The sequence below is a fragment of the Gorilla gorilla genome, chromosome 1 (genome assembly GCF_029281585.2).
Source record: "Gorilla gorilla gorilla isolate KB3781 chromosome 1, NHGRI_mGorGor1-v2.1_pri, whole genome shotgun sequence".
In the NCBI taxonomy this organism is placed as follows: Eukaryota; Metazoa; Chordata; class Mammalia; order Primates; family Hominidae; genus Gorilla; species Gorilla gorilla.
The window spans coordinates 164,313,357-164,329,904 of record NC_073224.2 but is presented as its reverse complement, the minus strand read 5'-3'; the positions used below and the strand labels follow the sequence as shown (position 1 = coordinate 164,329,904).

The 16,548-nt window shown below is 37.9% G+C and overlaps 1 protein-coding gene across 3 annotated transcripts in view; it reads right to left on the bottom strand.

Moving 5' to 3' along the window:
- Window positions 1-16,548, bottom strand: part of SLC44A5 (solute carrier family 44 member 5) — a 521,022-nt gene that overhangs the window by 433,676 nt on the left and 70,798 nt on the right. For 2 of the 3 annotated variants that reach the window (XM_063697637.1, XM_055367164.2), the window contains exon 3: window positions 4,391-4,510. The exons of the other annotated variant lie outside the window; for it this stretch is intronic. The gene's annotated coding sequence lies outside the window, so the exon portion shown is untranslated. The remainder of the gene's footprint in view (window positions 1-4,390; window positions 4,511-16,548) is intronic. 3 annotated transcript variants of the gene reach the window in all.

The following is a 16,548-nucleotide window of genomic DNA, read 5'->3' as shown; positions in this document are numbered from 1 at the left end:
CAGTTGACATAGTTTTGCCAAATTATTGTATATTCTCTTGACCTTCCTTCTTAAAATATTTATTATAATTGTGTAATAATAGCTAACATTTACATGGCAATTATTGTATTAACTCTTTTAATCCTCATGACATCTCTATGCAGTAAATATGATACAAAATAAAAAGACTTAAATAATATGACATCATTTATTGTCTTATTATAATATTAGAAGCTAATAGTACGATTAAAGCAAGTTTCATGTTTCAAGTATAGTGACTCTGATGGCCATCACTGGTCCAAAATCACACAAGTGAAACATAGAAGCATTTGTATGATTTAACATAGTAAGTAGAATCTAGTTTTAATAGCTAGTTTATAACCTGAAATGTATTTATTCTTATAATAACAAACACAGTTGTTAATATGTATTAAAGTTGTAGGATCTTAATATCAAAACAAAATGAAATAAAACCTGCAAGGAATCAGGAAAAGTTCAACACTGTCCCATGAGGATTTATAGTGAGGAAAGTGGTGCAGTCTAGGTTTAACTAAGGTAGGAAAGCCAACGAAAGAGCCCAGGCTGTGTTACACAGAGACAGCAACTGAATATACTCCACAGCTGAAATCATAAAGTTTCTCAAGCAACCCATTAATAATTAAATTTGCTTTCTCTGATAAATCTTGTCAGCCTGCTCCAAGGAAAACGGTCCTTCTTTCTTTGTAGTTTTCAGCCAATCAACTTGCCCATGGACAAAAAACAAAATTCATTATTTTTATGACTATACATAGCTTTCCACTATGTATATTTACCACATTTTCTTTATCCATTCATTCATTTTCGACACTTAGATTCATTCCAATATCTTGGCTGTTGTGAATAGTGCTGCAATAAACATCAGACTGTAGATATCTTCTGCCAATTGCAACAATATGAATGAACCTGGAGGACATTGTGTTAAGTGAAATAAGCCAGGCACAGGAGCACAATTATCACACAATCTCACACGTATGTGGAATCTAAACAAGTTGATTCATATAACTGGAGAGTAGATGAGTGATTTCCACGGGCTGAGGCGGATGGGGGGAAGAGAGTTGGAAAGATGTTGGTCAAAGGATATGCAATTTCAGTTAGATGAGAGGAATAACTTCAAGAGATCTATCATACAACATGGTTATAGTTAATAACAATATACTGTATTCTTGAAAAATGCTAAGATAGAGGATGTTAAGTGTTCTCACCACAAAATGATAACTATGTGAGGTAATGCATACGTTAATCAGCTAGAGTAGGTGAATCCACAATATATGTATACATCAAAACATCATACTGTATGTGATAAACACATGTAATTTTATCTGTCAATTTAAAACAAAACAAAACAAAATTATTGTTCTACCAGTCTATAGTTCTTGTTTCAATAAAGCCTTCTTTACTTTTGTTCCATGATAATCAACCTATGCTTGATACAGGGAAAATACTACCTCTCTCCAATCTAAGTAAACTCAGCTCAGTTTCTAGCCAAACTAAATACCTCTAAATTATTCTTTGACTGTTATTCCGATAAGCCTCTGAGCCCTTAGAAGCATGCAGCCTAAGAAAGTTTTTCATCCAGACCCACCGTGTTCTGTCTTGCCTTTGCTCACTTCCCCAGTGCATGCCATTATACAGGGATCGAACTCATGGGCTCTTACATGCTAAACCTGGCTCTTAGCTATGTGTGTTTTTGTTCACAGTTGCAGTTGAATTAATGTTGGGAAATTGTTTTCTATGGTCTCTGACAAGTTACAGGTAACTGGGAATCTGCTTGGCCCTTTATCTTTGTTTAGTTTTTTGTCTGACTGTCATAGAAATTCTGATATCTCCTGATATCTCTTAACCAGATGATGAGATAAGGCAGTAGTCAGATTTGGCTGGCCTCAGCCTTGGGGCTGAGGAATTGCCCTTGTCACATCTGCTTGATTTGTTAACTTTTCCAACCATTGAAAGAAACTTCATGTTGTTTGTCTTATGATCTATAATTGCTTTGGTCAGTTATTTTTAGGTCGTTGTACTGAAAGGGGGAAAAGGCCTTTTACTTTCCTTAGAAAATAAAGATATGTAAGTTATTTGTTACTGTGTGGCAAACCACCCCAAAACACAGTGCCTTGAAACAACAACAGTTTCACCAAATTTTTGTTGAGTTTCTTCTGCTGATCTTGCCAAGCCTAACTCATGTGTTTGTAGTCATCCCTGTATTCAGCTGGGGCTGGATGATATCATACAACTTCTCTTACATGTCTACAGTCTCAGCTTGGATGGTTGGACCAGCTAAGCCAGCTGGGTCTCTCTCTATGAGGTCTTTCATCCTGGCTTCTTCACATGGTGGCAGAAGTGCTCCAAGAGAGCAAGCCCCAATGCACACATGCTTATCAAGCCTTTGCTTGCTGTATATCTGCTGATATCTTGTTGGCTGGAGCAAGTCAATTGTCAAGCCCAGAGTAAATCTGACAGGGACTACACAAGCATATGGAGACAGAGAAGTATGATTCATTGGGAAACCATCACAGAAGGAAGCTTGTCTTTATAATAGTCTGTTTATAATGGTAGTTCTTTCTGTACCTGTGAGTGATTCTACCTCTCATTCTCTCTCTCTCTCTCTGGGGAAAATTTTGAATATTAATTGATCATAACAATCTATCATTTGTGCATGCTATAGAAATATCCAGTTCAAACAGACCTTCACAGGAAGAAAATGCATGCAAATATTAAAACCAGTTTTTCATGGATCATGAAGTAGAGTTGTGCCTTCTGAAAGAGCTTTGCTTGGTTTGCATTACAATTGTATGCAGGCTCAAATGTCCTTAAAATGGGAATAATTGCTTCTGGCTTGTCTGGGGCTTCATGGCCTTCTGAGGAAACTAAAGGATTCAGAGTACATGAATTTTTTATTCTTTCCTCTTTGAAAATATTAATAAATAAAAAAGTCCCATGGAAATAGTCACAAATAAGCCAAGTGAACACGTGAGGAAGAACTTCATGTGAACTACGACAAAATATTATAAAATCTTACAGTAGAACCCATAAGTTGATCATGTCTGAACAAGTCTTCCCGAAAAAGGACATAATAAAATACAAAGAAAGGCAACTTTAGACTCTCTCAGAGTTCTTTCCTTGCCCAGAGATATGACAAGATACTTCTGCTGAGTATGAAACATTTTCTAAACGAATGGCATATTTGTGTCTATTTCTTTTTTAGTTTTAAATATTTTATTATATTTGAATAAAATTTGTCTCCATTATAATCTTACATGTTTAAAGCATTTAAGAACACTACTGTTAAAAAAGAGTCCATAGGCTTCAGACTGCCAAAGGTGTTGGTGGTGCAAAACATGAGGAATCTCTTAACATTAGTACCGTCTCCGGGCATAAACTCTTCATGTGTATATGAGCTTGATTTTTGTACACTGCTTTGTGGAGAATAAGCACTACTTCTACTGCCAATCTTTCTAAAGAGTCTTTGACTTCCACTGCCAGCAGAAGTTGGGTAATAAATGTAAACATTGTGATCTTCTGCACTGACTGGCTTTTCTACAAATGGCTTTTGAAAAACTTCCCTATTTACTTCTACATGATCTTCCCCTTCAATCAGATTACATTCTTTGGGATTATTTGGGTCACGGTTCAAAATTGCATAACAAGGAAGTAAAATAGCTTCAGCTTGAAGAATACTATATACCTCTCTCCAATCTTGTATGAGATACTGCATATTCAAGTCATTGATTACAAATGGATTCCTGAGTTTTGCATAGGCAACCACTTTGTCCAGTGGAAATCCTTTAGAGTGGAAAGAAAAAAGACAATCACATAAAGGCCAGTTTTCCACTGGTTCCCTCAAAATAACCTCCTCTTCAAATACCACTACTGTGATATATTTAAATAAGGAGACCCATTCAAGAATTTCCTTCATTGGTTTGGATTTGGATTTCTTTGCCATGGAACATATTCCAACCACAATCTGCCTTTCTGGTGGAGAATCATCTTCCTCCTCATCGTCTTCATCTGCATGGTGGAAGAAATGTCGATAATTTCCAGGATTTATTTCCGTGTCTTCTGGTCCAATGAAGAATCTGGGGGCTTCACTAATTTTTTATTTTATTTGATGTAGATATAATTGAAATGATTTATATTAAAACTGCCTGTAAATAAATAGCATCAGAAGAAAGCATTCTCCTTATGTTAGCTGTCACACAGGTCTGTGACAGCTTGTTTCTGCTTATACAATCACTTGATATTATGACGACTTTTGGCAAATGCTCTTTTGTTCTTAGATACCATTGCTTCATTGTCGATATCAAAGTTGTTGTTGCAATTCAAAATACAAAGAAAGTGAGGCTATTGCTTTCTTGAGTTGATACAGCAATCTTTTTACCTGCCACGAATGTGGTCGTCACATGAGCAGTTGTGAGATGGTCAAGCCCATTCAGGTCTAGGTTTCCCCCTTTCATTCTGGAGGCAGGGCTGAAGTGTTCGTCAAGATTTGTGTCTATGTCTGAAAAAAAAAATTTAATTTAATTATAAAGTCTCTTATGGTTAAGAGAACTCCTATTCTGATTGACTTATAGAGACGAATAAGAAATTCAATAATCTTCAGGAAGAAGAGAGAAAAATTTATATCCTAATGTTTTAAGTGTGCTGACCATTTATAAAAGCTTGAGAGGCTTGCTGAAGCCATAACTCAATAAAACAAGAAGGAGAAGTATGAGGAGGAGGAGGAGGAGCTTACTATAAATTAAATTAATGGCCTTGGTTGCAAAGTCTCAAGAGGCAGAAAAATATAAGTAGTTATCAGTTTGGAAAACAGTGGGGGCAGGGGAGAATTCTAAGAGAACAGTACTTTTAAACAAAAATTGGAAAGTTTTAATATTTGGTAAATACAGAAAAAATTGTAAACAAATAAGGTTAGGTTATATTTCTATCAAGGGAATCACTGGACGAATTAAATTGGTTTGGTAATTTGGCTTTAAAAATAGCTACATGTCTTCCCCTGATTTCATCACAGTGTGAAAAATGTTAGCATATTATTTTCTCATGAGAAACTTAATTAATTCTGATTTGCTAGATTTCCTATACTGATTTTTACTTCCATTAACTGTTAAAAATTATAAAATTATCATTCAACCATCTTTGGAAATATTTGCTCTTGTGAGCTTCAGATAATACCATAAATCATATAGATCTAGTAACTTTACTTATACTACCTATATCAAATTTTAAATATCATATTTGTCTGATGAACTGTTTTAAGATCAGTAAGGATTGTGTTTCTCTTCAATGTCAGCCTCAAACAATTTCCAAAATCTCTGGCTGACTTCAAGACCCCAGACTATTGTTAAACTAATTAATTTCATTAAAATAGTCTTTGGTTATCTGGATATTTTCTAAGTAGAACTAAATTCATAAATATAGAATATAAAAACAAGCAAATATCGGTTAATTATATATATATGTATATATCTTATTCATTTACATTCTAGATTGTCCATTAGCTAACATGATAGAAAAAAGACGTGTAAATACCTTTAGGTCATTGGTTTGGCTGTGTCCCCACTGAAATATCATCTTGAATTATAGCTCCCATAATCACCATGTGTCATAGGAGGGGCCCAGTGAGAGGTAACTGAATCATGGGGGCAGGTTTTTCCCATGCTGTTCTCAGGATAGTAAATAAGTCTCACAAGATCCCATTGTTTTATAAAAAGGCAGTTCCCCTGCATGTGCTCCCTGGCCTGCGGCCATGTAAGACATGGTTTTGCTTTTCCTTTGCCTTCCATCATGACTGTGAGGCCTCCCCAGCCATGTGGGACTGTGAGTCCGTTAAACCTCTTTTCTTTATAAATTACCCAGTCTTAGATATGTCTTTATTAGCAGCATAAGAACAGACTGAAACAGTCATGTGAGTATACATGGTCATTTTTTCTACTTTATAAAATATAGAAAAGATATAGAAGCGTGTTCACAGAACATTAACAACCTTACTGGAGTTCATTCAGGGCTAAAACACTTGTCTATGATAGACAGTTCTCAGTTATCTACATCCTAATTGTTCTGTGACTCTGCCCATTCACTAGTTAGTTGCTTTTGTTAAAAGATGTAAATAAAATAATGATATATTCATTACAAAGCAATAAATATGCAAGATAATGGGCATGTTTTATCCATTTGTCTATCAAGGGAACTGGTAAAATTTTACTAAGATAGTAAAAAAATTTAGCATATGCATTGTTTTATGTATTAATAAGGCAAGTGCATTTTGAAGCTACAGTCAAGAGTTTTAAATGTGTCACTTAACCATATGTGCATTTATGTATATTTAAAAATATACATACAAAGGTGTAATAAATTAGTAAACAAAAGATATAAATAATAAACAAAGGATCATTCAGAGAAACAATTGGCCTATAAGTATAGTTTCAGTGCCTTTGTCATACTATTGAATGACTTGTTTAACAAAAGCTCACCTCTAAAAAAGCTAATGTTTCTAACAATTATTCTAACTTGCTTTTACTATTTTTACTATTATAGTGGAAAAAAGATTTACTTCTTCACCCATCACAGGGTTCATGGCTGATACACCTGTAACAAAATACAAATTAACAACAAAAAAAAGCCTAACAAATTTATTCAATATAAGTCTTTATATATATATATATTTTTTTTAATTATACTTTAAGTTCTAGAGTACATGTGCACAACGTGCAGGTTTGTTACATATGTATACATGTGCCATGTTGGTGTGCTGCACCTATTAACTCATCATTTACATTAGGTATATCTCCTAATGCTATCCCTCCCACCTCCCCCCACCCCACAACAGGCCCCAGTTTGTGATGCTCCCCTTCCTGTGTCCAAGTGTTATTGTTCAATTCCCACCTATGAGTGAGAACATACGGTGTTTGGTTTTTTGTCCTTGCTGAGAATGATGGTTTCCAGCTTCATCCATGTCCCTACAAAGGACATGAACTCATCATTTTTAATGGCTGCATAGTATTCTATGGTGTATATATGCCACATTTTCTTAATCCAGTGTATCATTGTTGGACATTTGGGTTGGTTCCAAGTCTTTGCTATTGTGAATAGTGCCACAATAAACATATGTGTGCATGTGTCTTCATAGCAGCATGATTTATAATCCTTTGGGTATATACCCAGTAATAGGATGGCTGGGTCAAATGGTATTTCTAGTTCTAGATCCCTGAGGAATCGCCACACTGTCTTCCACAATGGTTGAACTAGTTTACAGTCCCACCAACAGTGTAAAAGTGTTCCTGTTACTCCACATCCTCTCCAGCACCTGTTGTTTCATGATTTTTTAATGATCACCATTCTAACTGGTGTAAGGTGGTATCTCATTGTGGTTTTGATTTGCATTTCTCTGATGGCCAGTGATGATGAGCATTTTTTCATGTGTCTTTTGGCTGCATAAATGTCTTCTTTTGAGAAGTGTCTGTTCATATCCTTCGCCCACTTGTTGATGGGGTTGTTTGTTTTTTTCTTGTAAATTTGTTTGAGTTCTTTGTAGATTCTGGATATTAGCCCTTTGTCAGATGAGTAGATTGCAAAAATTTTCTCCCATTCTATAGGTTGCCTGTTCAGTCTGATGGTAGTTTCTTTTGCTGTGCAGAAGCTCTTTAGTTTAATTGGATCCCATTTGTCAATTTTGGCTTTTGTTGCCATTGCTTTTGATGTTTTAGACATGAAGTCCTTGCCCATGCCTATGTCCTGAATGGATGGTATTGCCTAGGTTTTCTTCTAGTGTTTTTATGGTTTTAGGTTCTAACAATTAAGGCTTTAATCCATCTCGAATTAATTTTTGTATAAGGTGTAAGGAAGGAACCAGTTTCAGCTTTCTGCATATGGCTAGCCAGTATTCCCAACACCATTTGTTAAATAGGGAACCCTTTCCCCATTTCTTGTTTTGGTCAGGTTTCTCAAAGATCAGATAGTTGTAGATGTGTGGTATTATTTCTGAGGGCTCCGTTCTGTTCCATTGGTCTATATCTCTGTTTTGGTACCAGTACCATGCTGTTTTGGTTACTGTAGCTTTGTAGTATAGTTTGAAGTCAGGTAGCATGATGCCTCCAGCTTTGTTCTTTTGGCTTAGGATTGACTTGGCAATATGGGCTCTTTTTTGGTTCCATATGAACTTTAAAGTAGTTTTTTCCAATTCTGTGAAGAAAGTCATTGGTAGCTTGATGGGGATGGCATTGAATCTATAAATTACCTTGGGCAGTATGGCCATTTTCATGAAATTGATTCTTACTATCCATGAGCATGGAATGTTCTTCCATTTGTTTGTATCCTCTTTTATTTCATTGAGCAGTGGTTTGTAGTTCTCCTTGAAGAGGTCCTTCACATCCCTTGTAAGTTGTATTCCTAGGTATTTTATTCTCTTTGAAGCAATTGTGAATGGGAGTTTACTCATGATTTCAATAAGTCTTAACGTGACATGAGAACCTTCAGAAATGAAGGCCCAAAGAAATAGGGAAGCCTGTGTATTTCTATGGACAGTTGATATGGCCTGGCTCTGTGTCCCCACCCAAATCTCATATTGAATTGCAACCCAAATTGTAATCCCCACATCTTGCAGGAGGGACATCATGGGAGGTAATTAGAACAAGGGGGTGGTCCCTGCATGCTCTTCTCATGATAGTGAGAGAGTTCTCACGAGATCTGATGGTTTTATAAGGGGCTTTTTCCCCTTTTGCTTGGCACTTCTCCTTCCTTGCCACCATGTGAAGAAGGAGTAAAGGCCATTCTTTCTATGCTTTAGCAAAGAGACTGGCTGCATTTTGCCCATGCCCTAGAGATCTGTGGAACTTTGAACTTGAGAGAGATAATTTAGGGTAGCTGGCAGAATAAATTTCTAAGTGGCAAAGTGTTCAAGAGGTGACAGAGCATAAAAGCTCGGAAAATTTGCAGGCTGACAATGCAAAAGAAAAGAAAAATCCATTTTCTGATGAGAAATTCAAGCCAGATGCAGAAATTTGCATAAGTAATGAGGAGCCCAATGTTAATCCCCCAGATAATGGGGAAAATGTCTATAGGGCATGTCAGAGGTCTTCACAGTAATCCCTCCCATCACAGGCCTGGAGGCCTACGAAGAAAAATGGTTTCTTGGGCCAGGCCCAGGGCTTTGTTGCTTTGTGCAGGCTTGGGACTTGGTGCCCTGCATCTCAGCCATGGCTAAAAGGGGCCAACGTATAGCCCAGGCCATTGCTTCAGAACGTTCAAGCCCCAAGCCTTGGCCACTTGCAATGTGGTGTTGGGCCTGCAGGTACAAAGAAGTCAAGAATTGAGGTTTGGGAACCTCCACCTAAATTTCAGAGGATGTATGGAAATGCCTGGATGTCCAGGCAGAAGTTTGCTGCAGGGCAGAGCCCTCATGGAAAATCTCTGCCACAGCACTGCAGAAGGGAAATGTGGGGTCAGAGCCCCAATATAGAGTCCCCACTGGGGCACCAACTACTGGAGCTGTGAGAAGAAGGCCACCACCCTCCAGACCCCAAAATGGTAGATCCACTGACAGCTTGCACCGTGCACCTGGAAAAGCCACAGATACTTAATACCAGCCCGTGAAAACAGCCAAGAAGGGGGCTGTACCATGCAAAGCCACAGAGGCAGAGCTGCTCAAGGCCATGGGAGCCCACCTCTTGCATCAGCATGACCTGTATTTGAGACATGGAGTCAAAGGAGATCATTTTGGAGCTTTAAGATTTGACCGTCCCACTGGATTTCAGACTTGTGTGAGGCCTATAGCCCCTTTGCTTTGGCCAATTTCTCCCTTTTGGAATGGGAGCATTTACCCAATGCCCATACTCCCATTGTACCTTGGAAGTAACTAACTTGCTTTTGATTTTACAGGCTCCTAAGTGGAAGAGACTTGCCTTGTCTCAGATGATACTTTGGACTTGGACTTTTGGGTTAATGCTAAAATGAGTTAAGTCTTTGGGTAACTTTTTGGAAGGCATAATTTTGTTTTGAAACATGAGAAAGACAAGATTTGGGATGAGCCAGGGGTGGAATGATATGGTCTGGCTCTGTTTCCCCACCCAAATCTCATCTTGAATTGTAATCCAAATTATAATCCCCACTTGTTGGGGAAGGGATCGCATGGGAAGCAATTAGATCATGGGAACAGTCCCATTCTGTTCTTTAAATAGTGAATGAGTTGTCATGAGATCTGATGGTTTTCTAAGGGGCTTTTTCCCACTTTTCTTGGCACTTCTCTTTTCTGCTACCATGTGAAGAAGGACATGTTTGTTTCCCCTTCCACCATGATTAAAAGTTTCCTAAGGCCTCCACAGCCATGCAGAACTGTGAGTCAATTAAATCTTTTTCCTTTATAAATTACCCAGTTTTGGACAGTTCTTAATAGCAGCATGAGAATGAACTAATACAACAGTCACGCAGTATGATTAAAATACAAAGAATATAATCTAATGATAATAAACTGGAAGTAACTTAGCAAGGCTGTTTACTGAGACTCTTCTCAGTGTTTCTGTATAATGTTCCTTCCCTTCAGGTATAGGGCAGGACATTTGGCACATGATGGTCCTCAGGGGAGGAAGAAGGGAAGGTCAGAGAGTGACCTTCCTAGATTGTATGGCCTGCTTTAGGAAAGAAGGGAGAGGTGAGAGTGGCCTTCATGCTTCTGATGTTTTTTCCAAATGCCAAGGTGCCATATTTTGGGGTAGTGTCTCCCAATCCCTGTCACTCTAAACCAGGGGTTTTAGGAAATCTGAAGATACAGTTCAGGGAATCCTGAACTTTGATGGGAAAAAAAGGGATTTTTTTGACATCCCGACTAAAACTTAACATGTCCTTGGATTATGAGCATGGGCAAGCAAACAAATAAATACCACTGTAATATTAGTAGTTTCTATGATTTTGTCTCAAATGGGAATTATGGATATTTTATAATATATTACAGCTGTTGCAGAGGTTGAAATATATTTTAGATTCATGTTATTTTGAAATTACAATAATTTTTAGATCACGAGCTATATCAAATGTGATTGCAGTCTTTTTGTCAATAGATGCTCTTGTGATGTAGCTGGGAAACTATTGGGTAACTAACTCTGTGCCTAGTAGTTGTTCAGCAGCAAAATGGTAATGTTGCATGTTTTTACAATGATGACCCAGAAATCCCTATCTATAATTGACTGTTGATTAACGACACAAAGGGAGAAGCATCATTTTCATTCTCCGTTAGTATTTTGCAAATCTGGGCAGTTCAAATGAGAAATCTTGTCTTAATCCCTAAGGCAACATGGACTTTTGAAACACAAATAGGTGTACAGGCTACTTGAATAGACCAGACAAGTTTAAATACATTTAACAGTTGAGGTCACTCCTGAAGTGTTATTTCTATTTATTACTTAAAATAAATATAGATAATGGATTGGACAGTGATACAAGTCATGTATGGTGTTGAACTTCTGTGAATAGCTAGAAGAAAGGTGTTAAAAGGGTTGGTCTGCCTTCCATTCACTTCCTTCAAGAAATGGAAAGGGAATGGGGATCCTTGGGAAAAATTTAAAAACCAGGAGACCTGATCTAATCTCTTTGTCAACTGTATTTCTAGGTCTATTAAATAGACTAATAATATTCACTAGAAGAAAGATAATTTATCTCTGAAAAATCTTTAGCAGAATGGTCATGGCCAAGGTCTTCAGTAAATAGAATCAGGATCTATGTCTTCTTGAAGAATGTCTCATAAGCTATGTAACTCTAAGATATAAAATATCTTAGATATAAAATAGGATGCTTCATGTTTTAAACACTATGCCTGAGAAATCCCACAAAACTCACTTAGGAATCTCACCTATTCTGGAGCAGAGGTGTATACCTGTACTGAAAAGGAAGGACCTAGTGACCTGCTCTCAATGCCTCTGAATCTCTCTGCTTCTTCTGAGCCTCTGGATTGCCTGTAGCCTTGAAAGTATTTAATAAGTCTTGATACTGGGTAATATCTCTTGCTTGTTTAAGCCTGATTTATAATAACAGTCCACTCTTGTGTGTTAGCTCAGCAGCAGAGATTCTTTCTTTTATATTGCTTTGTGTATTCTCTCTCTCTCATTATTATTTTTATACTTTAGGAGTATGAGTACAGCTTTGTTACATGGATATATTGCATAGTGGTGAAGTCTGGGCTATTAGTTTTACCATCACCCATTAGCGTACATTGTACCCATAGGTAATTTCTCCTCCCTCACCCCTCTCCCCAGCCTCCCAGTTTCTCTCTTTTTCTAAACATCATCTGTATTATTAAGCAAAAACATGCACATGCAGTGTGTTGTACAAATGGTGTTCATGAGTCATTATTCTTAATACTACAAATTTTATAAGTAACTTTGTGCAAAAGTAAATAACATCAGAACTGAAAACCATTATTTCGGGAAGGCACAAAATGCCACAAGATGACACATAAAACAACTGCCAAATTCCAGAAGGATATTTTAATATAATTAGTTTTCTTTGAAATTCTATGCATTTATCTAAGCTTTAAAACATATTTTTGTTAGGAATGGTGTAGACTTCATCAATCTGCCACAGGGTCCATGATAAAAAATGTTTAGAATTTCTGCTCTGAACGAAGTCTAATTATTTCTTGCCTTTAGGCATATATGCCCTATATATAAGTCTTATTAGAATGACAGCTCCTCAGACAAATCTTCAGGCTGGAGTGCAGTGACACAATCACAGTTCACTGTAGCCTTGATCTGGGCTCAAGCGATTCTCCCACCTCAGCCTCCTAAGTAACTGGGACCATAGGCATGTGCCACCACACCCAGCTAATTTTTTTGTTTTGTTGAGACTGATCTGAAACTCCTGGGCTCAAGCAGTCCTCTCACTTCAGCCTTCCAAAGTGTTGAGATTACAGGTGTGAGGCACTTCACCCAGCCTAGATATTGCTTTTACCGAATTCAGGCCACAAATTCAAAATAATAAAACTGCTGAGATGTCCTTTATACCCAGACTGTCTTTGATACTTCCCAGATGACCACTGATAAACCCAAAATTGTTCCATCACCCTATAAAAAAGAATGTTGAAATAAATCAATGTTTGATATTTGCCATAATTTAATTGGCTTAACTGCTCTAAGTAAATAAATTGAATGACCTAGAACCTTTTCCTTGGGAGCCAAATGTCAAGAAGTCATTTAACATTCTTAAACATATAACCCCTGACTTGGGTATTCCTAACTATGCTAAATTGTGTACCTAAAAGCATGGTTGTAGTTTAGGGGTACTCCTTCAAAAACGAGGAACTCATAACAAGCACATCGCTTATCTTAGTATTTCTCTTGACCCTGTAGCTAAGAATTATCTGCCTTGTTTATACCCTACAGCAGAGGCAGCTAATTTAGTTGAAGTCTCTACAGACATTGTTCTAGGTCTACTTCTCACTCACGAGTCCATTGTGTAGTAGAAGACTTTTTACTCCAAAACAATACTCGCACTTTGGGAGGCCAAGGCAGGCGGATCATGAGGTCAGGAGATCGAGACCATCCTGGCTAACACGGTGAAACCTCCTCTCTACTAAAAAACACAAAAAATTAGCTGGGCGTGGTGGTGGGTGTCTGTAGTCCCAGCTACTCGGGAGGCTGAGGCAGGAGAATGGTGTGAACCCAGGAGGTGGAGTTTGCAGTGAGTCAAGATCGCGCCATTGCACTCCAGCCTGGGCGACAGAGCGAGACTCCGTCTCAAAAAAAAAAAACCAATACTCAACTCTTCTTGGCCAGCCACATTACTGATTATAAAATTATTTGATTATCTGCTTCCCTCCTTGTTACAGTAGATAGGCAGACCTGAGCAGGGCAGGAGAGGCCCCACACACACACACGCACACGTGGAACGTCAGGCGACCATCAGGCTGTGATCAGGCAGTTGTTAACTATCTCTCTAAAATAATAATTGGTCACAGCCAGCTTCAGAGAAAGGCAGACTCCCAATAGATAGAAAACCCTGAAACCAGTGATCAGCTTCCCAGTGAGATCTCAGGAGTTGGGCAAGGGGGCTCAAGCATGCTCATTAAGAGGTAAAATGGTGGAGTTTAACTGGTAGATAACCTTCCTCTGGGAACATTCAACTGGTAAGAAAAAAATGCCTCAAGTGAGCACATGCACAATTTCAATAAACCCACTGTACATGCAGCCCCTCCCAAGTGCTAGCAGGCTGCTGCACTTGTAGACAGCCCACCCCAAGGGAAGAATCAGGGAATAAGGAATGGAAGATCCTGGATGTACACCAACATATAAAACCCTAAGTCAAATGTCAAACTGCACTTGAATCTCTCAAGTTGCCTGCTTGGCCCTCTTCCAAGTGTACTTTACATAAACTTTAGCTTCTGCTCTAAAACTTGCCTCAATCTCTGACTCTGCCTTAAGCTCCCAGTTAAATTCTTTCTTCTGAGAAGGCAAGAATTGAGGCTGCTGCAGACTTGTGCGGATTTGCTGCTGCTAACATCATAAATATCAAATTCTGTTCCAATCTAAATCCAGCTACAAGCCAGGCACAGTGGTTCACAACTGTGAAAATCCCAACACTTTGGGAGGCCAAGGTGGGCAGATTGCTTGAGACCAGGAGTTCAAGATCAGCCTGGGCAGCATAGCAAGACCCTATCACTACAAGATTTTACAAATTAGCTAAGCATGTTGGTATACACCTATAATTGTAGCTACTCAGGAGGCTGAGGCAGAAGGATGGCTTGTGCCCAGGAGTATGAGGTTGCAGTGAGCTATGATCACACCACTACACTTCAGCCTGGGAGACACAGTGAGACCCTGTCTGTCAAAAAAGAACAAAAACAAAAAAACAGTCCCACAATCTTATTTTTCCTTCTTGACAAAAGTAAATTCTATGCTAACAGTTATTCAAAAATCTAAGCATGCAATATCCTGACTCTCCTTATATTCCCCTGGACAATTCTGATATGAAATTTTTGTTAATGGCTCATTACTTAAAATTTATAAAAGTATATGTTGTACTGGATATGCTATGCCATCTGACCATTCTGTGATTGAAACTTCCTCTTTATATCATAGCTCATTCTACTCAGATGACTGAGTTAATAGCTCAAACCATGACAGCTTGTTAAAGGTTTAATAGTTAATATCTATGCAAATAAACATGCCTTCAAGTTTTTTATGATTATGAAAGGACATTGAAACAAACTCAGAAACTCATTCAAAAATGAAAAACAGGCCGGGCGCACTGTAATCCCAGCACTTTGGGAGGCTGAAGCAGGTGGATCACCAGAGGTCAGGAGTTTGAGACCAGCCTGGCCAACATGGTGAAACATCATCGCTACTAAAAATACAAAAATTAGCTGGGTGTGGTGGCACATGCCTATAATCCCAGCTACTCGGGAGGCTGAGGCAGGAGAATCACTTGAATCCGGGAGGCAGAGGTTGTAGTGACCCAAGATTGCCCCACTGCACTCAAGCCTGGGCGACAGAGAGACTCAAACTAAAAAAGAAAAAGAAAATAATGACTCATGAGAGCCAATCCAACATCTGAAGGGAATCTCTGTTATTAAGACTGAAACACGCGTATAATTTTTTTAAGCTAAAGGAGATAATCTAAGCAATTACTCTGCAAAATCAACAGCCCACACTGATGTAACCACTATTTAGCATCTAAAAGATAGTTGCACAGTCTGATATAAAGAACTCGGAAGGACTAATTCAAATATAACAATTATTCTATCTCTACAGAAGAGAAAAATATATTGGTTATTTCAGACCTGTCTCATGCATAGCAAGCTGGACTTTAGCATTTCAAAGAAGGCAACTTGGTGGTGCCTAAGTCAATTGTCAGAACTTTTGTTCTCATGTCACATGAAAGCGCCTACAATGGCAGGACAGATTGGAACAAATGTTACAAAAATATTGGTGAAGATGATTTTACCTGACAGCTTCAGCTAGTAACAAAGCCTTGCCTTATTTGTAATTGTAACCCAAAAAACAACTATAAACATAGGGTAAAGCTCTGACCAACTCAAGGACTATCTAACCATTTAGAAATGGATAGCATTCAGGTGCCTAAATTGAAAACCTAGACGTTTCATCTATAATTTTCTGGTTAAATTATATTTTCTTTTGCCAAATGATTTGACCCTTAATTGTTACAATAAAAATATTTATAGGTTTTACTTTCTCCACATGAGGAATACATTCAATGACCTCTAATGATAAAGGAATTCACTTTACAGGTGAAATACTTAAGGAATTATAAAAGGTTCTCGCTTTAAAACAGAAACTTATTTGTCTATATAGTCCTTAAAGCTCTAGAAAGATAAAATAAACTAACATTATTTTAAATTAAAATTGTTCAATGTTTCAGAAGAAAGCACATTCTAAATTGTCAGATGCTGTCAAAAACAAATATAGTCACAATCATATGCTCAATGGATGCATGTTGCACATTCCAAGCACACCATCAAGCACAACCCTGGATGATACACAATCTGGAGGCTGGGTACAATAGAAAGATACCAACAAAAGTTAGCCCTAGAAACATGAT